A 13,054-nucleotide genomic window follows, 5' to 3' on the forward strand; every position below is an offset into this window, starting at 1 on the left:
GCGTCAGTCTCATAATCTGAAGTTCGTCAGTTCCATCCGGGCAGCAAAGCTTTTAAAAAAACAGTGTTTTCTGAAGATGAAGTGAAAATTAATTCTCAGTGGTATTGGACGTTCAGACGATACATACTTTTGTCACGGTGCTTACAACGTCACTGTCAAAATCTGAAGGTCGGTATCGATATCTATATTTTTTACTTTAGAATGAAATCATTGTTTATTTCTTAGGTGTTGTGGACTTTCAGACCATACATTTTGCCACGGTGCTTACAACGTCACTGTCAAAATCTGAAGGTCGGTATCGATATTTTTTCTTACACTTAATGATTTAATGTGCCTCGTTGGTGCAGCAGGCAGCGCGTCAGTCTCATACATTTTGGCACGGTGCTTACAACGTCACTGTCAAAATCTGAAGGTCGGTATCGATATCTATATTTTTTACTTTAGAAGGAAATCATAGTTTTTTTCTCAGGTGTTGTGGACTTTCAGACCATACATTTTGGCACGGTGCTTACAACGTCACTGTCAAAATCTGAAGGTCGTTATCGATATTTTTTCTTTACGCTTAATGTTTAGAAGTGCCTCGTTGGCGCAGCAGGCAGTGCGTCAGTCTCATAATCTTAAGGTTTGAGTTCGATCCTCACACGGGGCAGCAAAGCTTATAAAAAGACAGTGTTGTCTGAAGGTGAAAATTAATTCTCAGTGGTTTTGGACTTTCAGACAATACATACTTTTGTCACGGTGGAAACCACATCTTAAGGTCGATATCAAATTGTTTTACTTTAGAATGAAATCATCGTTTTTTTCTCAGGTGTTGTGGTTTTTCAGACCATACATTTTGGCACGGTGCTTACAACGTCACTGTCAAAAAGTGAAGGTCGGTATTGATAATTTTTGCTTTCGATTTGTTGATTAAATGTGCCTCGTTAGCGCAGTAGGTAGCGCGTCAGTCTCATTATCTGAAGGTCGTGAGTTTGATCCTCACACGGGGCAGGAAAGCTTTTAATAAGAAAGTGTTGTCTGAAGATGAAGTGAAAATTAATTCTCAGTGGTTTTGGACTTCCAGACAATACATACTTTTGTCACAGTGGATACCACATCTTAAGGTCGATATCTATATTTTTTACTTTAGAATGAAATCATTGTTTTTTTCTCAGGTGATGTGGACTTTCAGACCATACATTTTGGCACGGTGCTTACAACGTCTCTGTCAAAATCTGAAGGTCGTTATCGATATTTTTTCTTTACGCTTAATGTTTAAAAGTGCCTCGTTGGTGCAGCAGGCAGCGCGTCGTCTCATAATCTGAAGTTCGTCAGTTCGATCCTCACACCGGGCAGCAAAGCTTTTAAAAAAACAGTGTTTTCTGAAGATGAAGTGAAAATTAATTCTCAGTGGTATTGGACGTTCAGACGATACATACTTTTGTCACGGTGCTTACAACGTCACTGTCAAAATCTGAAGGTCGGTATCGATATCTATATTTTTTACTTTAGAATGAAATCATTGTTTATTTCTTAGGTGTTGTGGACTTTCAGACCATACATTTTGGCACGGTGCTTACAACGTCACTGTCAAAATCTGAAGGTCGGTATCGATATTTTTTTCTTTCGATTTGTTGATTAAATTTTCTTCGTTAGCGCAGTAGGTAGCGCGTCAGTCTCATAATCTGAAGGTCGTGAGTTCGATCCTCACACGGGGCAGCAAAGCTTTTAAAAAGACAGTGTTGTCCGAAGATGAAGTGAAAATTAATTCTCAGTTGTTTTGGACTTTCAGACAATACATACATTTGTCACAGTGGATACCACATCTTAAGGTCGATATCTATATTTTTTACTTTAGAATGAAATCATAGTATTTTTCTCAGGTGATGTGGACTTTCAGACCATACATTTTGGCACGGTGCTTACAACGTCACTGTCAAAATCTGAAGGTCGTTATCGATATTTTTTCTTTACGCTTAATGTTTAGAAGTTCCTCGTTGGCGCAGCAGGCAGCGCCTCAGTCTCGTAATTTGAAGGTCGTGAGTTCGATCCTCACACGGGGCAGCAAATCTTTTAATAAGAAAGTGTTGTCTGAAAATGAAGGGAAAATTAATTCTCAGTGGTTTTGGACTTTCAGACAATACATACTTTTGTCACAGTGGATACCACATCTTAAGGTCGATATCTATATTTTTTACTTTAGAATGAAATCATTGTTTTTTTCTCAGGTGATGTGGACTTTCAGACCATACATTTTGGCACGGTGCTTACAACGTCAATGTCAAAATCTGAAGGTCGTTATCGATATTTTTTCTTTACGCTTAATGTTTAGAAGTGCCTCGTTGGCGCAGCAGGCAGCGCGTCAGTCTCATAATCTGAAGGTCGTGAGCTCGATCCTCAACGGGGCAGCAAAGCTTATAAAAAGACAGTGTTGTCTGAAGGTGAAAAATAATTCTCAGTGTTTTTGGACTTTCAGACAATACATACTTTTGTCACGGTGGAAACCACATCTTAAGGTCGATATCAAATTGTTTTACTTTAGAATGAAATCATTGTTTTTTTCTCAGGTGTTGTGGTTTTTCAGACCATACATTTTGGCACGGTGCTTACAACGTCACTGTCAAAAAGTGAAGGTCGGTATTGATAATTTTTTCTTTCGATTTGTTGATTAAATGTGCCTCGTTAGCGCAGTAGGTAGCGCGTCACTCTCATAATCTGAAGGTCGTGAGTTCGATCCTCACACGGGGCAGCAAAGCTTTTAATAAGAAAGTGTTGTCTGAAGATGAAGTGAAAATTAATTCTCAGTGGTTTTGGACTTCCAGACAATACATACTTTTGTCACAGTGGATACCACATCTTAAGGTCGATATCTATATTTTTTACTTTAGAATGAAATCATTGTTTTTTTCTCAGGTGATGTGGACTTTCAGACCATACATTTTGGCACGGTGCTTACAACGTCTCTGTCTAAATCTGAAGGTCGTTATCGATATTTTTTCTTTACGCTTAATGTTTAAAAGTGCCTCGTTGGTGCAGCAGGCAGCGCGTCAGTCTCATAATCTGAAGTTCGTCAGTTCCATCCTCACACCGGGCAGCAAAGCTTTTAAAAAAACAGTGTTTTCTGAAGATGAAGTGAAAATTAATTCTCAGTGGTATTGGACGTTCAGACGATACATACTTTTGTCACGGTGCTTACAACGTCACTGTCAAAATCTGAAGGTCGGTATCGATATCTATATTTTTTACTTTAGAATGAAATCATTGTTTATTTCTTAGGTGTTGTGGACTTTCAGACCATACATTTTGCCACGGTGCTTACAACGTCACTGTCAAAATCTGAAGGTCGGTATCGATATTTTTTCTTACACTTAATGATTTAATGTGCCTCGTTGGTGCAGCAGGCAGCGCGTCAGTCTCATACATTTTGGCACGGTGCTTACAACGTCACTGTCAAAATCTGAAGGTCGGTATCGATATCTATATTTTTTACTTTAGAAGGAAATCATAGTTTTTTTCTCAGGTGTTGTGGACTTTCAGACCATACATTTTGGCACGGTGCTTACAACGTCACTGTCAAAATCTGAAGGTCGTTATCGATATTTTTTCTTTACGCTTAATGTTTAGAAGTGCCTCGTTGGCGCAGCAGGCAGTGCGTCAGTCTCATAATCTTAAGGTCGTGAGTTCGATCCTCACACGGGGCAGCAAAGCTTATAAAAAGACAGTGTTGTCTGAAGGTGAAAATTAATTCTCAGTGGTTTTGGACTTTCAGACAATACATACTTTTGTCACGGTGGAAACCACATCTTAAGGTCGATATCAAATTGTTTTACTTTAGAATGAAATCATCGTTTTTTTCTCAGGTGTTGTGGTTTTTCAGACCATACATTTTGGCACGGTGCTTACAACGTCACTGTCAAAAAGTGAAGGTCGGTATTGATAATTTTTTCTTTCGATTTGTTGATTAAATGTGCCTCGTTAGCGCAGTAGGTAGCGCGTCAGTCTCATTATCTGAAGGTCGTGAGTTTGATCCTCACACGGGGCAGGAAAGCTTTTAATAAGAAAGTGTTGTCTGAAGATGAAGTGAAAATTAATTCTCAGTGGTTTTGGACTTCCAGACAATACATACTTTTGTCACAGTGGATACCACATCTTAAGGTCGATATCTATATTTTTTACTTTAGAATGAAATCATTGTTTTTTTCTCAGGTGATGTGGACTTTCAGACCATACATTTTGGCACGGTGCTTACAACGTCTCTGTCAAAATCTGAAGGTCGTTATCGATATTTTTTCTTTGCGCTTAATGTTTTAAAGTGCCTCGTTGGTGCAGCAGGCAGCGCGTCGTCTCATAATCTGAAGTTCGTCAGTTCGATCCTCACACCGGGCAGCAAAGCTTTTAAAAAAACAGTGTTTTCTGAAGATGAAGTGAAAATTAATTCTCAGTGGTATTGGACGTTCAGACGATACATACTTTTGTCACGGTGCTTACAACGTCACTGTCAAAATCTGAAGGTCGGTATCGATATCAATATTTTTTACTTTAGAATGAAATCATTGTTTATTTCTTAGGTGTTGTGGACTTTCAGACCATACATTTTGGCACGGTGCTTACAACGTCACTGTCAAAATCTGAAGGTCGGTATCGATATTTTTTTCTTTCGATTTGTTGATTAAATTTTCTTCGTTAGCGCAGTAGGTAGCGCGTCAGTCTCATAATCTGAAGGTCGTGAGTTCGATCCTCACACGGGGCAGCAAAGCTTTTAAAAAGACAGTGTTGTCCGAAGATGAAGTGAAAATTAATTCTCAGTTGTTTTGGACTTTCAGACAATACATACTTTTGTCACAGTGGATACCACATCTTAAGGTCGATATCTATATTTTTTACTTTAGAATGAAATCATAGTATTTTTCTCAGGTGATGTGGACTTTCAGACCATACATTTTGGCACGGTGCTTACAACGTCACTGTCAAAATCTGAAGGTCGTTATCGATATTTTTTCTTTACGCTTAATGTTTAGAAGTTCCTCGTTGGCGCAGCAGGCAGCGCCTCAGTCTCGTAATTTGAAGGTCGTGAGTTCGATCCTCACACGGGGCAGCAAATCTTTTAATAAGAAAGTGTTGTCTGAAAATGAAGGGAAAATTAATTCTCAGTGGTTTTGGACTTTCAGACAATACATACTTTTGTCACAGTGGATACCACATCTTAAGGTCGATATCTATATTTTTTACTTTAGAATGAAATCATTGTTTTTTTCTCAGGTGATGTGGACTTTCAGACCATACATTTTGGCACGGTGCTTACAACGTCAATGTCAAAATCTGAAGGTCGTTATCGATATTTTTTCTTTACGCTTAATGTTTAGAAGTGCCTCGTTGGCGCAGCAGGCAGCGCGTCAGTCTCATAATCTGAAGTTCGTCAGTTCCATCCTCACACCGGGCAGCAAAGCTTTTAAAAAAACAGTGTTTTCTGAAGATGAAGTGAAAATTAATTCTCAGTGGTATTGGACGTTCAGACGATACATACTTTTGTCACGGTGCTTACAACGTCACTGTCAAAATCTGAAGGTCGGTATCGATATCTATATTTTTTACTTTAGAATGAAATCATTGTTTATTTCTTAGGTGTTGTGGACTTTCAGACCATACATTTTGCCACGGTGCTTACAACGTCACTGTCAAAATCTGAAGGTCGGTATCGATATCTATATTTTTTACTTTAGAAGGAAATCATAGTTTTTTTCTCAGGTGTTGTGGACTTTCAGACCATACATTTTGGCACGGTGCTTACAACGTCACTGTCAAAATCTGAAGGTCGTTATCGATATTTTTTCTTTACGCTTAATGTTTAGAAGTGCCTCGTTGGCGCAGCAGGCAGTGCGTCAGTCTCATAATCTTAAGGTCGTGAGTTCGATCCTCACACGGGGCAGCAAAGCTTATAAAAAGACAGTGTTGTCTGAAGGTGAAAATTAATTCTCAGTGGTTTTGGACTTTCAGACAATACATACTTTTGTCACGGTGGAAACCACATCTTAAGGTCGATATCAAATTGTTTTACTTTAGAATGAAATCATCGTTTTTTTCTCAGGTGTTGTGGTTTTTCAGACCATACATTTTGGCACGGTGCTTACAACGTCACTGTCAAAAAGTGAAGGTCGGTATTGATAATTTTTTCTTTCGATTTGTTGATTAAATGTGCCTCGTTAGCGCAGTAGGTAGCGCGTCAGTCTCATTATCTGAAGGTCGTGAGTTTGATCCTCACACGGGGCAGGAAAGCTTTTAATAAGAAAGTGTTGTCTGAAGATGAAGTGAAAATTAATTCTCAGTGGTTTTGGACTTCCAGACAATACATACTTTTGTCACAGTGGATACCACATCTTAAGGTCGATATCTATATTTTTTACTTTAGAATGAAATCATAGTTTTTTTCTCAGGTGTTGTGGTTTTTCAGACCATACATTTTGGCACGGTGCTTACAACGTCACTGTCAAAATCTGAAGGTCGGTATCGATATCTATATTTTTTACTTTAGAAGGAAATCATAGTTTTTTTCTTAGGTGTTGTGGACTTTCAGACCATACATTTTGGCACGGTGCTTACAACGTCACTGTCAAAATCTGAAGGTCGGTATCGATATTTTTTCTTACACTTAATGCTTTAATGTGCCTCGTTGGTGCAGCAGGCAGCGCGTCAGTCTCATACATTTTGGCACGGTGCTTACAACGTCACTGTCAAAATCTGAAGGTCGGTATCGATATCTATATTTTTTACTTTAGAAGGAAATCATAGTTTTTTTCTCAGGTGTTGTGGACTTTCAGACCATACATTTTGGCACGGTGCTTACAACGTCACTGTCAAAATCTGAAGGTCGGTATCGATATTTTTTCTTACACTTAATGCTTTAATGTGCCTCGTTGGTGCAGCAGGCAGCGCGTCAGTCTCATAATCTGAAGGTCGTGAGTTAGATCCTCACACGGGGCAGCAAAGATTTTAAAAAGACAGTGTTGTCTGAAGATGAAGTGAAAATTAATTCTCAATGGTTTTGGACTTTCAGACAATACATACTTTTGTCACGGTGGATGCCACATCTTAAGGTCGATATCTATATTTTTTACTTTAGAATGAAATCATTGTTTTTTTCTCAGGTGATGTCGACTTTCAGACCATACATTTTGGCACGGTGCTTACAACGTCACTGTCAAAATCTGAAGGGCGTTAGTGGTGGTGGAGAAACCACGCACAGGCAAGCTCCGAGTATGCCTCGACCCAAGAGACTTGAACAAGGCTATCAAACGGCCCCATTACCCTTTACCGACGCTAGATGGTATCACGCACAAGCTAGCGGGAGCACACTACTTCAGTGTCATGGACGCTAGATCAGGCTACTGGGCTATCAAGCTCACAGAAGAGTCATCTAAGCTCACAACATTCAACACACCGTTTGGACGCTACAGGTTCCGTCGCCTGCCTTTTGGGATTATCTCAGCCCAAGACGAGTTTCAGCGAAAGATTGACGAAGTATATGAAGGCCTCGACGGAGTTGTGGCAATTGTGGACGACATCCTTGTTTATGGTCGAACCAAAGAGGAGCACGACCGAAACCTCCGCGCGATGCTGCAAAGGTCCCGCGAGAGAGGAGTCCGGCTCAACCCCGAGAAGAGCACAGTCAGCGCTACAGAGGTCAGCTACTTCGGACATCTTCTCACAGCGAATGGAATCAAGCCAGATCCACAGAAGATCTCAGCCATAAAAGAAATGGAGCCACCAAAGAACCGTGCAGAGCTGGAAACAGTGCTTGGCATGGTCAACTACTTAGCCAAGTTCGCACCCAGCCTCTCCAATGCTAATGCACCCCTGCGTCAACTGCTAAAGCAGTCCAGTGAGTTTCTTTGGGACAAGCAACACGACATTGCTTTCCAGAATGTGAAAGACTTGATCACGAGAGAACCAGGACCAATCCTTGCCTACTACGACCCCAACAAAGAGCTCAGACTCCAAGTGGACGCGTCGAAGTATGGACTAGGTGCAGTGCTACTGCAAGAAGGAAAGCCCATCGGCTACGCTTCCAAATCTCTCACAGACTGTGAAATCAACTACGCTCAAATCGAAAAGGAGCTCTATGCCATTCTGTTCGGATGTAAACGTTTCCATCAGTACGTATATGGACGACAAGTCATTGTGGAATCCGACCACAAGCCCCTTGAGTCAATCATGAGGAAACCACTAGCTGCAGCCCCGCCAAGGCTACAGAGAATGATCCTTCAACTACAAAAATACGACTTCACAATCACTCACCGTCCAGGCAAAGACATCCCTGTCGCAGACACACTCTCCAGGAAGTTTCTTACCTACAAGGACAGCAGCCTCAGTGAGGGCATGGACATGCAAGTGCACACTGTGTACAGCAACTTACCAGTTAGTGACACGAAACTGAAGGAGATCCAAGCAGAAACAGAAAAGGACTCACAACTCACACAGCTGAGGGAAGTCATACAGGATGGATGGCCTGAGGAGAGGAGAAAATGCCCTCAGAGCGTCTCAGAATTCTGGAACCATCGTGATGAACTATCACAGATCAACGGAATCATTTTCAAAGGAGAGAAAATCATTATTCCTACCAGTCACACGGGTCAGCAAAGCTTATAAAAAGACTGTTGTCTGAAGGTGAAAATTAATTCTCAGTTGTTTTGGACTTTCAGACAATACATACTTTTTTCACGGTGGAAACCACATCTTAAGGTCGATATCAAATTGTTTTACTTTAGAATGAAATCATAGTTTTTTTCTCAGGTAATGTGGTTTTTCAGACCATACATTTTGGCACGGTGCTTACAACGTCACTGTCAAAAAGTGAAGGTCGGTATCGATAATTTTTTCTTTCGATTTGCTGATTAAATCTTCCTCGTTAGCGTAGTAGGTACCGCGTCAGTCTCATAATCTGAAGGTCGTGAGTTCGATCCTCACACGGGGCAGCAAAGCTTTTAAAAAGACAGTGTGGTCTGAAGATGAAGTGAAAATTAATTCTCAGTGGTTTTGGACTTTCAGACAATACATACTTTTCTCACGGTGGATACCACATCTTAAGGTCGATATCTATATTTTTTACTTTAGAATTAAATCATTGTTTTTTTTCTCAGGTGATGTGGACTTTCAGACCATACATTTTGGCACAGTGCTTACAACGTCTCTGTCAAAATCTGAAGGTCGTTATCGATATTTTTTCTTTACGCTTAACGTTTAAATGTTCCTCGTTGGCGCAGCAGGCAGCGCGTCAGTCTCATAATCTGAAGGTCGTGAGTTCGATCCTCACACGGGGCAGCAAGTCTCTTAAAAAGAAAGTGTTGTCTGAAGATGAAGTGACAATTAATTCTCAGATGTTTTGGACTTTCAAACAATACATACTTTTGTCAAGATGGATACCACATCTTAAGGTCGATATCTATATTTTTTACTTTAGAATGAAATCATTGTTTTTTTCTCAGGTGTTGTGGTTTTTCAGACCATACATTTTGGCACGGTGCTTACAACGTCACTGTCAAAAAGTGAAGGTCGGTATCGATATCTATATTTTTTACTTTAGAATGAAATCATTGTTTTTTTCTTAGGTGTTGTGGACTTTCAGACCATACATTTTGGCACGGTGCTTACGACGTCACTGTCAAAATCTGAAGGTCGGTATCGATATCTATATTTTTTACTTTAGAATGAAATCATTGTTTTTTTCTTAGGTGTTGTGGACTTTCAGACCATACATTTTGGCACGGTGCTTACAACGTCACTGTCAAAATCTGAAGGTCGGTATCGATATTTTTTCTTACACTTAATGATTTAATGTGCCTCGTTGGTGCAGCAGGCTGCGCGTCAGTCTCATAATCTTGAGGTCGTGAGTTTGATCCTCACACGGGTCAGCAAAGCTTTTAAAAAGACTGTTGTCTGAAGGTGAAAATTAATTCTCAGTTGTTTTGGACTTTCAGACAATACATACTTTTGTCACGGTGGATACGACATCTTAAGGTCCATATCTATATTTTTTACTTTAGAATAAAATCATTGTTTTTTTCTCAGGTGTTGTGGTTTTTCAGACCATACATTTTGGCACGGTGCTTACAACGTCACTGTCAACAAGTGAAGGTCGGTATCGATAATTTTTTATTTCGATTTGTTGATGAACTGTGCCTCGTTAGCGCAGTAGGTAGCGCGTCAGTCTCATAATCTGAAGGTTGTGAGTTCGATCCTCACACGGGGCAGCAAAGCTTTTAAAAAGACAGTGATGTCTGAAGATGAAGTGACAATTAATTCTCAGCTGTTTTGGACTTTCAGACAATACATACTTTTGTCACGGTGGATACCACATCTTAAGGTCGATATCTATATTTTTTACTTTAGAATGAAATTAATTCTCAGTGGTTTTGGACTTTCAGACAATACATACTTTTGTCACAGTGGATACCACATCTTAAGGTCGATATCTATATTTTTTACTTTAGAATGAAATCATAGTTTTTTTCTCAGGTGATGTGGACTTTCGGACCATACATTTTGGCACGGTGCTTACAACGTCTCTGTCAAAATCTGAAGGTCGTTATCGATATTTTTTCTTTACGCTTAATGTTTAAAAGTGCCTCGTTGGCGCAGCAGGCAGCGCGTCAGTCTCATAATCTGAAGGTTCGTGAGTTCGATCCTCACACGGGGCAGCAAAGCTTATAAAAAGACAGTGTTGTCTGAAGGTGAAAATTAATTCTCAGTGGTTTTGGACTTTCAGACAATACATACTTTTGTCACGGTGGAAACCACATCTTGAGGTCCATATCAAATTGTTTTACTTTAGAATGAAATCATTGTTTTTTTCTCAGGTGTTGTGGTTTTTCAGACCATACATTTTGGCACGGTGCTTACAACGTCACTGTCAAAAAGTGAAGGTCGGTATCGATATTTTTTTCTTTCGATTTGTTGGTTAAATGTGCTTCGTTAGCGCAGTAGTTTGCGCGTCAGTCTCATAATCTGAAGGTCGTGAGTTCGATCCTCACACGGGGCAGCAAAGCTTATAAAAAGTCAGTGTTGTCTGAAGTTGAAAATTAATTCTCAGTGGTTTTGGACTTTCAGACAATACATACTTTTGTCACAGTGGATACCACATCTTAAGGTCGATATCTATATTTTTTACTTTAGAATGAAATCATTGTTTTTTTCTCAGGTGATGTGGACTTTCAGACCATACATTTTGGCACGGTGCTTACAACGTCACTGTCAAAATCTGAAGGTCGTTATCGATATTTTTTCTTTAAGCTTAATGTTTAAAAGTGCCTCGTTGGTGCAGCAGGCAGCGCGTCAGTCTCATAATCCGAAGGTTGTGAGTTCGATCCTCACACGGGGCAGCAAAGCTTATAAAAAGACACTGTTGTCTGAAGGTGAAAATTAATTCTCAGTGGTTTTGGACTTTCACACAATACATACTTTTGTCACGGTGGAAACCACATCTTAAGGTCGATATCAAATTGTTTTACTTTAGAATGAAATCATTGTTTTTTTCTCAGGTGTTGTGGTTTTTCAGACCATACATTTTGGCACGGTGCTTACAACGTCACTGTCAAAAAGTGAAGGTCGGTATTGATAATTTTTTCTTTCGATTTGTTGATTAAATGTGCCTCGTTAGCGCAGTAGGTAGCGCGTCAGTCTCATAATCTGAAGGTCGTGAGTTCGATCCTCACACGGGGCAGCAAAGATTTTAAAAAGACAGTGTTGTCTGAAGATGAAGTGAAAATTAATTCTCAATGGTTTTGGACTTTCAGACAATACATACTTTTGTCACGGTGGATGCCACATCTTAAGGTCGATATCTATATTTTTTACTTTAGAATGAAATCATTGTTTTTTTCTCAGGTGAAGTGGACTTTCAGACCATACATTTTGGCACCGTGCTTACAATGTCTCTGTCAAAATCTGAAGGTCGTTATCGATATTTTTTCTTTACGCTTAATGTTTAAAAGTGCCTCGTTGGCGCAGCAGGCAGCGCGTCAGTCTCATAATCTGAAGGTCGTGAGTTCGATCCTCACACGGGGCAGCAAAGATTTTAAAAAGACAGTGTTGTCTGAAGATGAAGTGAAAATTAATTCTCAATGGTTTTGGACTTTCAGACAATACATACTTTTGTCACGGTGGATGCCACATCTTAAGGTCGATATCTATATTTTTTACTTTAGAATGAAATCATAGTTTTTTTCTCAGGTGTTGTGGTTTTTCAGACCATACATTTTGGCACGGTGCTTACAACGTCACTGTCAAAATCTGAAGGTCGGTATCGATATCTATATTTTTTACTTTAGAAGGAAATCATAGTTTTTTTCTTAGGTGTTGTGGACTTTCAGACCATACATTTTGGCACGGTGCTTACAACGTCACTGTCAAAATCTGAAGGTCGGTATCGATATTTTTTCTTACACTTAATGCTTTAATGTGCCTCGTTGGTGCAGCAGGCAGCGCGTCAGTCTCATAATCTGAAGGTCGTGAGTTAGATCCTCACACGGGGCAGCAAAGATTTAAAAAGAAAGTGTTGTCTGAAGAATAAGTGACAATTAATTCTCAGATGTTTTGGACTTTCAGACAATACATACTTTTGTTTCGGTGGATACCACATCTTAAGGTCGATATCTATATTTCTTACTTTCGAATGAAATCATAGTTTTTTTCTCAGGTGTTGTGGACTTTCAGACCATACATTTTGGCACGGTGCTTACAACGTCAGTGTCAAAATCTGAAGGTCGGTATCGATATTTTTTCTTACACTTACCGATTTAATGTGCCTCGTTGGTGCAGCAGGCAGCGCGTCAGTCTCGTAATTTGAAGGTCGTGAGTTTGATCCTCACACGGGGCAGCAAAGCTTTTAATAAGAAAGTGTTGTCTGAAAATGATTTTGACGTTCAGACGATACATACTTTTGTCACGGTGCTTACAACGTCACTGTCAAAATCAGAAGGTCGGTATCGATATCTATATTTTTTACTTTAGAATGAAATCATTGTTTATTTCTTAGGTGTTGTGGACTTTCAGACCATACATTTTGGCACGGTGCTTACAACGT

The 13,054-nt window shown here is 39.7% G+C and overlaps 7 non-coding genes across 7 annotated transcripts; all 7 read left to right on the forward strand.

Moving 5' to 3' along the window:
* Nucleotides 1–1,970: 1,970 nt before the first annotated feature.
* Nucleotides 1,971–2,043, forward strand: trnat-cgu (transfer RNA threonine (anticodon CGU)). The gene has a single exon. It is a non-coding gene; the product is annotated as a tRNA-Thr (tRNA).
* A 612-nt stretch (nt 2,044–2,655) lies between these two features.
* trnam-cau (transfer RNA methionine (anticodon CAU)) lies at nt 2,656–2,728 on the forward strand. The gene has a single exon. It is a non-coding gene; the product is annotated as a tRNA-Met (tRNA).
* Nucleotides 2,729–5,001: 2,273 nt separating this feature from the next.
* On the forward strand, nt 5,002–5,074 carry trnat-cgu (transfer RNA threonine (anticodon CGU)). Its single transcript has one exon. It is a non-coding gene; the product is annotated as a tRNA-Thr (tRNA).
* A 5,076-nt stretch (nt 5,075–10,150) lies between these two features.
* On the forward strand, nt 10,151–10,223 carry trnam-cau (transfer RNA methionine (anticodon CAU)). Its single transcript has one exon. It is a non-coding gene; the product is annotated as a tRNA-Met (tRNA).
* A 1,396-nt stretch (nt 10,224–11,619) lies between these two features.
* Nucleotides 11,620–11,692, forward strand: trnam-cau (transfer RNA methionine (anticodon CAU)). Its single transcript has one exon. It is a non-coding gene; the product is annotated as a tRNA-Met (tRNA).
* A 272-nt stretch (nt 11,693–11,964) lies between these two features.
* On the forward strand, nt 11,965–12,037 carry trnam-cau (transfer RNA methionine (anticodon CAU)). Its single transcript has one exon. It is a non-coding gene; the product is annotated as a tRNA-Met (tRNA).
* A 737-nt stretch (nt 12,038–12,774) lies between these two features.
* Nucleotides 12,775–12,847, forward strand: trnat-cgu (transfer RNA threonine (anticodon CGU)). Its single transcript has one exon. It is a non-coding gene; the product is annotated as a tRNA-Thr (tRNA).
* The last annotated feature ends 207 nt before the right edge of the window (nt 12,848–13,054 follow it).

Source organism: Salmo salar, chromosome 02, assembly GCF_965601325.2.
Source record: "Salmo salar chromosome 02, fSalSal1, whole genome shotgun sequence".
Lineage (NCBI taxonomy): Eukaryota > Metazoa > Chordata > Actinopteri > Salmoniformes > Salmonidae > Salmo > Salmo salar.